The 9,575-nt window shown below is 34.0% G+C and overlaps 1 long non-coding RNA gene across 1 annotated transcript; it reads left to right on the forward strand.

The window, feature by feature from the left end:
• Positions 1–3,742: 3,742 nt before the first annotated feature.
• Positions 3,743–9,053, forward strand: LOC123535002 (uncharacterized). The gene is made up of 3 exons (XR_006683121.2): positions 3,743–3,844; positions 7,560–7,722; positions 8,644–9,053. It is a non-coding gene; the product is annotated as an uncharacterized LOC123535002 (long non-coding RNA).
• Positions 9,054–9,575: the final 522 nt, after the last annotated feature.

Raw genomic sequence — 9,575 nt, forward strand, 5'->3', positions numbered from 1 at the left:
AGTTTTAACTGATTAAGTGAGTGTGTTCAGTTTACAATGAAATAACTCAACAAAATGCATACTTAAACAAGTAAAAATGTATGAAAAATAAATTTTAATGTACAAATGTATTGATTCATTAAGTGTTTATAGCACATATAGGAATACGGAAACGTGTATATGTCAATGCATTTTTGCAACAGGTACTTTACACATGGTATTTCAAACATTTACTTGAAAAAAAAAAACAAAAAAAAAAACTGGTAATTTTTGGTTATATTTTCATGGAGAGGTGTACAAATGAAAGTAATTATCGCTGAACTGCTAAAGACATTATTACTTGGACTCGATTGTATTGAATAAAATAACTGCATACATAGTGTTAATCTCTTTATTATGTATTTATCGAATACAGGGGATAATCACTTCGATTAAATATCAGCACTGTAGAGATTCAAACTGTTAAAAGATCAAGCGTAGCAAAAAAAAATGGCCACCGACTTCTAAAATTAGTTCGTATCAAAAAATGGAAACTTATAACATTTTAGCTCACTGGGACTTCCAAAATGTGTTCGTATCTTCCGAAAATTCGTATGAAGCGAGTTCGCTATTATTGAAATAATTTTACAAAGAAATAGAAGGGCTGAACCGGGGAATCCGGATTTTGTTCGTTATAGCCGAAAATTCGTATCAAGCGAGTTCGTATTAAGTGGACTCGACTGTATAAGAATCACGATAATATACTAGTTGGCAAAACCATGTTTTAATATATTTAAATACACAGAATCGACTATACCTTTGTGAAATTATTCTGCCGACATATAAACTCTTAATTGTGACATAATTCTTCAATAGACTTTGATAAAATAACAAATTCGTATTGTAGCTTCTTTTTTTTGTAATCGTTAACATAGCACTCATAACTCAAAAAAATTACTTTAGAAGAATAATTAGCGCTTTTGCATGGAAATTCACTGCAAGTCTGTGTTACGTGATCAGCAAAATTAATGATTTATAGTACATGTGCTGGCATGTGATTTCAATAATCTTCCCACATAGAATATTTTTGTATTTCTCATAAATAAAATATAACTGCGTCTTTAATATGCGAAATAATCTTTTATAAATCAGGAAACATGACTAGGTTATGCTTTGGTCTCCTGGTGTAAAGATATGTTATTAACAATAAGCAATTGCGCAGGAAGCATTGTCAAAGAAAGAGTGGGCATATTTCGTAAGTGTTTTAGCTCGATATAGAAACTGTGTTTACATTTCGTGTTATGTCATCAACATTGAAACAATTAATAGATACGTTAGTCGAGTTTATATACATTGAACATTGGGATTTTTGCAGGCGTTTATATATGATTCCCATGCAATTGAAAATTGGAAAATTACTAAAATTTTAGTTAATGCAGAGGAACCTTAACGCTCTAGTATAATGGGCACAAAGTCAGCTATTGTCTGTAAGTGGAGTTTTGAGGTTTTTCATTACTGGCCACAAAGTGAACAGCTTTGTATAATACATACAACTTTACTAAATGAGTATTTTATTTGTTTGGTGATATGATGATGCGATAATTTCAACATCTACATAATTCATTCGCATGACGACTTTCCAATTTAACTTGAGGAGGCAGATCCCTGGTGAGTATCCAAGCATTAATACAAGGGTGGCACCTGGGTAAAATACACTGACAGGCATAAGCCAGATGGAAGACTTGCTCATACGACAACAATCTATGTAAAGGGTGGGTGTTGGGCCGGTTTCACAGCAATGAGAGGATAAAATGAGCTTTGCCACAGAGCCCCCTCTAAGCTATTAAATCATGACAGGTGTATTGATTTGTTAAAGACTTTCAAATGAAGGTTATTTTAATGAAGGTTTATCTTAATTGATTTAACGTTTACAAGATTTATATTTGTAGGTTAACAACTTTATTGCGGATAGTCTGTTTTTGTTACGACAGGATTATATGTCTGTCGAAAGGAGCTGAAAATTTAGTTTAGATGACATAAACCGCAATTCTAGGTTACATTTCATGTTTTCCTTTGGTATACGTGACTTCAATGCAATATCAACTACAATGTAGGTAGCAATCGTCTGCTGGAATAAGATACAATACATAAAATATGAACTGAATCAGACGTTAGGATTGCCTTACGGAAAGACAAACTTCAGTCATTGCTGAAGTTATCAGGTGTACTTTATGCGGTAATTATTTCTGTCTGGATGATATCATTGGTTTATATGCGTATATAATCATATTCTATTGATTATGGTCAAGCATGGTGTAAAACTTCAGTGAATATTGATATCTTGCAAAAAATGGTCAACGAAACATTAACATTTATCTAATATGAAATTTAATTAAAATTTAGAATGATCATTGCGTAGGGACTTAATTTTTCCCTGCCAATGGTCGTAATTATCTTAAATAGTGTGCAAGTACATAATGTTTTATCAGGTTTACAGTGGATATTCGACCTAGAAAATTGTGTACAAGTAATCAGAATAGCTGCCTAGAAATGAAAAGGATGGTATCTACTAATCTACTAATTCAAATATCGTATAATCCCGTGTATAAAAACACCCCTTCCTACAGCCGTATGGCTATTTGGTAAGACCTGTACGATTTTATTCATAAAAAATGGATTTTTAGTTTTTTTTCGAAAAGGGAAATTTATTTGGGAGTATATAAAGAATAAAATATGTAAAAAGATCCTTTGGAAGCAAATAATGCAGCCAAGAAGAATAATAGCAGACTCGGTTTGATTGAGCCTGTTCATGAGAGGTAATGAAATGTGTAACACCTCTCACGCCCCCTAGCACCGGCTTAAACGGAACTCTATTACACATATGTTGACAACAATAACAACAAATCTCGATCAAAAGTGATTTTGACAACTCCATCTCAAATAAAAAGAATCTGACAACATAAAATGTATTCCCAGTTTATTGATGCCAGAAGTCTAGCACAAATAAATTTCCTTTCCATTCTTAGTAAATGAAAGCGTACCAAATGTAAGAATTAACAGATAGTCCACATTATCTGTTGGTATCCATGCACTCATTATAAGCTCACAGTATCTATGTTTGGAAATATTCACAGATTAATAATAGTGATTGTTTTCCAAACCTAGCATCTTGTTGCTTGATTCATATCCTTGTGAATGTAATTCATGTTCTGATGAACGTCTAGATAAAGTTAATTACAAGAGTACATCCATATAAAATTATCATTTGTGGCACTGATTCTCTGTTTCTGACGTCAGATGCGGATATTTCGGTAGCTCCATTGTTTAGAATGACCAGTTCTATTAAACGAAAAGAATGATATTTAAAGCAAATGAAATAGACAGGCGTTATGACTTCCGTGTGAAAGGAGAAGAAATTTATACACCTATAAATAAAGAGAAATGTTTTGTTAATTATACGCATACAAAGTGTTAATTGCGTATCCTCTTGCGTTCAAAATGTGATACTAAAAAAATCACCAATTCTATACTGTTCTAATTTTCTTGGAAATTAATGTAAAATCTGGTCGATATTTTAATATGAAAGTAAAAGCACAGAGCCTACGTTGCATTTCGATTTCCGAAATGTTTCGGAAACAGCCCTAAAATGTAACACAGTTTATCCACTCCTACAAGTAGATACACAGAAGAAATTGTTAAAAAGTCGCTAAACCAAAAGTCATATAAGACTTTACATTATTACTTTACTTAATACCTAATTAATAGTCTTTCTTATCTTTATGCAGCTGCCGTTGTCTAGTGTGGATGACAGAATATAATGCGATGGAGTCAGCAGAATGGCATATTATGAAAAAATCGGCAATACGGTTTGCATAATTTCTTTAAGGTAAGGAGAAACCGAGATTATTTGGCAGCATGTGATCTGTTTTAATGAAATATTGGCACGTATTGCTGTATTAATGGCACACACAAGTAGCATGTGTATTCTTCAGAAATATTTATGATAACTGTTATCATAGTCTGTGAGATGCAAAAATACTCAGTTTAAGATACAGCATGTTTTAATACCACAGATAAGTCATAGATAAATAATCGTAAACATTGTGAGAGAATAAATGTTTTGATAATGTATTTAAACGTCATGTTATAGGTTTGTTAGAACTTCTTTACCTGATCATGAATTTTAAACTTGATACATGCGTGTACGATATTTACTTGAAGTATCTTTATATTGATTATTTTCTACCATGATAAAAGCAATTTGCCTATGAATAAATATAATAAACCGACTTTGCCGAAGATATGAAAGGAATAGAAAAATTTATTTATTACATTTGTCGAAAAGTTGCTTTAAAAGTGGTCAACATTATTTGACATTTCACTTCTACATATCTATTTAAGGAACAACCAAGTGAGTTAGATTCAGGTTTGAAATGTATATTTTGTTGTTGTTGTTTTTGTTTTTTTTATCCCCCGACGAAAGTCGGAGGGATATAGTTTTGGCGTTGTCCGTCCGTCCGTCCGTCCTTCCGTCCGTCTTTCCGTCCGTCCGTCCGTCCGTCCTTCCGTCTTTCCGTCCGTCCGTCCGTCCGTCCGGAGCCATATCTAGGAAATGGTTGGGAATATTTATTGAAAACTTCATAAACATGTTCACCACAATGAGTTCTTGCGGCCCGTCAAGTTTCAGTCAGATTGCCCAAGTAACACCAGAGTTATGGCCCTTAGAAGTTTCTAGTGTTAACTATATAGGGTACTATAAATATGGCAATTTCTGCATCATAACTTTTGATATATTTGACCTAGAACTATGAAACTTAAACAGAATTTAGATCACCATAATGTGGTTGTGTACACACAATTTCATTTCGATTTATTTGTAAATTAAGAGTTATTGCCCTTTAATTGTATAAAAATCCACATATTTGTACATAACAAACTTACCATTTTGTAGAATTTCATTAAATTTCTTTCATTCTTTTCCCACACCTGGTCACCCCCTTACCTTGATCACACACCTCCCCCCCCCCCCCCCCCCCCCCCCCCCCCCCCCAAAAAAAAAAAAAAAAATTCATTCCTTATTTTAGATTTTTTTCAAACAAACTTCATATATATGTTCACCACTATGAGGTTATGGGGCCCATCAAGTTTCAGACAGATTGCCAAAGTAACACCAGAGTTATGGCCCTTAGACGTTTCTAGTGTTAACTATATACGGTACTATAGATCTATAGATATGCCAATTTCTGCATCATAACTTTTGATATATTTGACCTAGAACTATGAAACTTTAACAGAATTTAGAGCACTATAATGTGGTTTTGCACAGTCAATTTTGTACGGATTTCTTTTTGTAACTTCAGAGTTATTGCCCTTTAATTGTCTAAAAATCCACATATTTGAACATAACAAACTTACCATTTGGCAGAATTTCATTAAATTTCTTTCATTCTTTTCTGTGAACATTTATTATGAACATGTGAAGTTGCGCACCCACACCTGGTCACCAAAGTAATTCTTTTGATTTCAATATTTTTTCTACTTTTGCGTTCTTGTTTGGTGATAGTGTGATATTTAAAAAAACTGCACTGAAAGGCAAGTTTTAAAACTGCATGTAGCTGCAATATTCATCTATTTCCAACTTGTCTTGGTTGTGTAACAAGATAAGAAATGGAATAAACATCTGTTATAATGATTTTATAATCTAGGGTTTCTAACGAATATTTAGTAGCAATTTAACACAAATAGTTTTTGAAGTCGTGGAGTCATGGAGTAGCTGATGACGGCACTCTAAACCGTATTGTTTGCTATCTTTTCATTATTTCCAATATCTAAAATGGAGGTCAATCATACGTCATTGAGTCCCATCCCGAAAACTGACTACACCCAATCCAAGATGGCGGCTTTATATAGACAAAGAAGGGAAAAAGTGGTCTAGAGTGCCGTCATCCACTACTTCCTGGAGTCATTATTACGACCCTTAAGTATATCTTTCTTCGGAAACGAAACCAAGATAAGAAATAGACTATATAGTATACTAACGACAGAATGTTGAAAATAATTACATTTTCATCGCAGCTAAAACTTTTATGGATGGTATTTGATATGAATTGGACATACACGTACTTGCTCCTTAAGTATATCTCTAACAGAGCATAATGTTATTTTAATAAATTTAACCATATCTCAACACTGTACCAAATATGCATACTGGCAATCCGAAAATTCAAAATTAACACGCAATATGGTTCATCAAATACTGTCTAAACCGTTGCAATGTCGTCAAGTATAAACAATCCTTGAGGATATAGTAGCCTAGTGACAAATATTTCCTTAAAAAGTACTCAAGGTGAGCTTTTGTGATCACGCTGTGCACGTCGCCGTAGGACATGTGTCTTCAACAATTTAACTGTTTTAAAACACTCAAGATGTTATAATTTTAAGTCAACTTGATGATGCTTGGTCAGAATATTTTCCATAAGGAAATCGCAAAAGAGGTTGAAACTCACTTTTCTGAAGTCAAAAAGTAGATCGCCGTGTCAGACCATAATAAGACCTAGCTATTACGCTGAATGTCATATTTTCTACAGGACCGATCATCATGAAATCATGTCAGAATATTTTGTCTTCTTGAAAGCCAGGTGATGTTGGAAACTTTGGTTACAACTTGGTCAAGTGAACATCATAGGGTGTTGCTTAACTATACTAGGGAAATCTATACCGAGATGAGGAATACTATTATTTTGCAAAAAGAGCAGCTCTTTCCATGTAGAAATACGGAAATTGATGTTGATTTTGCAAACCTATAATTATACCATCAAGCTCAACCTTAATGATTATTTTGCATTTGCAGTTTCAATCAATTAATAGTCTTGAAGCTCAGATACATCTTTGTAAAGATTGTATTAATGACATTTTCTTGTTAGGCTGGTACATGCAGCCTCTAGCCAGTACTTTAATAAGGAAGAAAGCTTATTATGGAACCTGACAATGCAGACATGATTTTAGTTTATCACCCCTTCTACACAATGTATTAGGTTTGGGGAGTTGGTTTAAGGGCACGTTTTAATTTACCTTGAATCGACTTTCCACAGAACAATTAAATTTCGTTACAGACGGGTATGTGTAAAAATTGTTAATACTTCGAAAACAAAACAACAAAAAAAAAACATACAAATTACGATGGAAATCTCCGAACTACTGCTTTCAGTCGCTATTGATGAGTTTTTTACGTCCGGAGATTTATTTCAGACGCATGGGGAAAGAACACTACTGTCAATTTTACGTTTTAAAACAGGTTTCAGTAATCTTTGAAAAGTTAGCGTTTTCATGGTAACAAAATGAAATTTAAATATGACAATTGCTATCTGCATAGTTCGAATTCGTAAATAAATGATACCAATGCTTGCAACGCCATTGGAGGTCACTTTAAAAGAACAGCTTTAGTTATTTATATAAAAAATGGCATTCAGTCTATCATATTTTAGCTCACCTTAACAAAAGATTCATGGCAAACTTTAATTGAAGATAGATGATTTGGTATCCAAAGTCCGTCATCAGCATTTTTATGTATACATCTTCATTTTGTAACTACCTGTTTTCAGATTTACACAAACCCTAACAGTAGCATAATGGCATGGAGCTTTATCGAATGATTCCGCTTGATGATCAGCAGTGTGCCTGAACTAAGCTTCTTCTCTTGACTCGTTTGATAGATCTTCACGAACTTGGTCTGGATGGAACATGTTAAAATTTGGATAGAAAATGGTAAAATTTGTTCCACTGGTACCGGTTACTTGTATTTTTCGACTATCAGAGGTTCAATAAATCTCTTTAAATGCCTTTTTTTCTCAGACAGCGTGATTAATCTTGCATTGACATTTCTCGAGTTTTTTCTCGGATGGAAAGGTAGGTTTCTAATTCAGATAATGGAAGAACGTTGTTAACGATCCAAAAGTCACATATTTCACCTGATTTACATGGAATTTTAAACTGTTTGTTTGCGACATGGGGTCATCATAGTCCTCTTGTGTAAATGTGGTTAAGTCAATTTGTTCCGGTTAAGCGAACAGCTGTGTTATTGTGTAAATGTGGTTAAGTCAATTTGTTCCGGTTAAGCGAACAGCTGTGTTATTGAGCTAAGACGAACAATCACCATGAAAGGTTTTATACGTTATTCACTAAAAAGCGAACTTTTCTTACACCTTTGATACAAAATGATTCGTCAAAGCTTTGTTTTCAATAGTGACTTTTGCAATAGATGAGGTGCTGTCTGTTATGGTGGCTGATTTCTGCCATTTCGTGTGTTCGTGTCGGCGAGGCGAAATGTCGAAGTAACGAAAACACGAAAGGTCGAAATAATGCATATTTGTTCGTGTCGGCGGGTCGAAATGTCGACGAAACGAAAACACGAAAGGTCGAAAACTGCTTATTTGTCGTGTGTTCGCCTTTCGACATTCGGGGCGAATACACGAAGTAACGAAACATTGAAGGCGAAATAACGAAATTTCAGAGGCGAACACACGAACTTTTGTATTAATCACTTTTCGTGTCGGCGGGTATCAAAACTTCGTGTTGTCGACCTTCTTTTGTCGTGTCTTCGTGTATTCGCCTCGAAAGTCGAATAGCGAACACACGAGAAATAAGCAGTTTCGACCTTTCATGCTTTTGTATCTTCAACATTTGTAGGCACATGATGAATGTCACAGCTGAGTAGACTGAGCTTGGGAATTAATTAAAAATAGGCACATGATGAATGTCACAGCTGAGCAGACTGAGCTTGGGAATCATTATCAAGAATGTAGGCACATGATGAATGTCACAGCTGCGCAGACTGAGAATCAACCCACTGAACTTTCTGAAAATTCGGAACATGGAACGCGGTACTGAACATACTTGACAGCTTCCAATTTTAAAAGAAGAAAGCCGATCTACATATACTAGTATTTTAAATTTGTGCATAGTACTTAAATCTCTAAAATCTTTAAACAATACAACATCAAGTTTAATTCTCCGAAAAATTACAGAAGCAATCACTGAGCGACTTTGCAGCTGTCACTAAGGTGACATCTTGTGTCATTTCCTAGCAATATATGTGGAAGTAAAGTTAGCGCTGAAAATATGTTGCTGCATGAATTCCAATGATAATCGCTTATATTAAAACCTACTGTTGCAATTGGCAGTTTACAGCTTCATTCTTCACTTAATACATCCTGTTTTGATAGCATGGAACCAACATTAAGATAGATTTTGGACAATGTTAGATAGACCAAAACATTTACAGCAAATAAATTGTTTGTTTTCCCCCTAAGGATAAAACTTGGTAACAACGGAATCAATCAAGTAGGAAATGGAAGAGCCAGTTGCCATTAAATTCTACACTTTTTGTAACATAAGTCAATTTTGCTTTTCCGCCGTTTATCTCTTTAGTCATTAAACAGCTACGCTTAGTCGTTTTATTATACTTTTTCAGTGATTAAGGTATTTACAAGTAATAAAAAACGTACTACTTACTACACAAAAGAAGCAAGTATTTGTAGTATTAAAGTGTTGACAAAATGAAAGATGTTACGTTAATACTCATTAGATGATTAATAGCGGTAATGGAATTGTATTTATGT

Source organism: Mercenaria mercenaria, chromosome 12 (assembly GCF_021730395.1).
Source record: "Mercenaria mercenaria strain notata chromosome 12, MADL_Memer_1, whole genome shotgun sequence".
Lineage (NCBI taxonomy): Eukaryota > Metazoa > Mollusca > Bivalvia > Venerida > Veneridae > Mercenaria > Mercenaria mercenaria.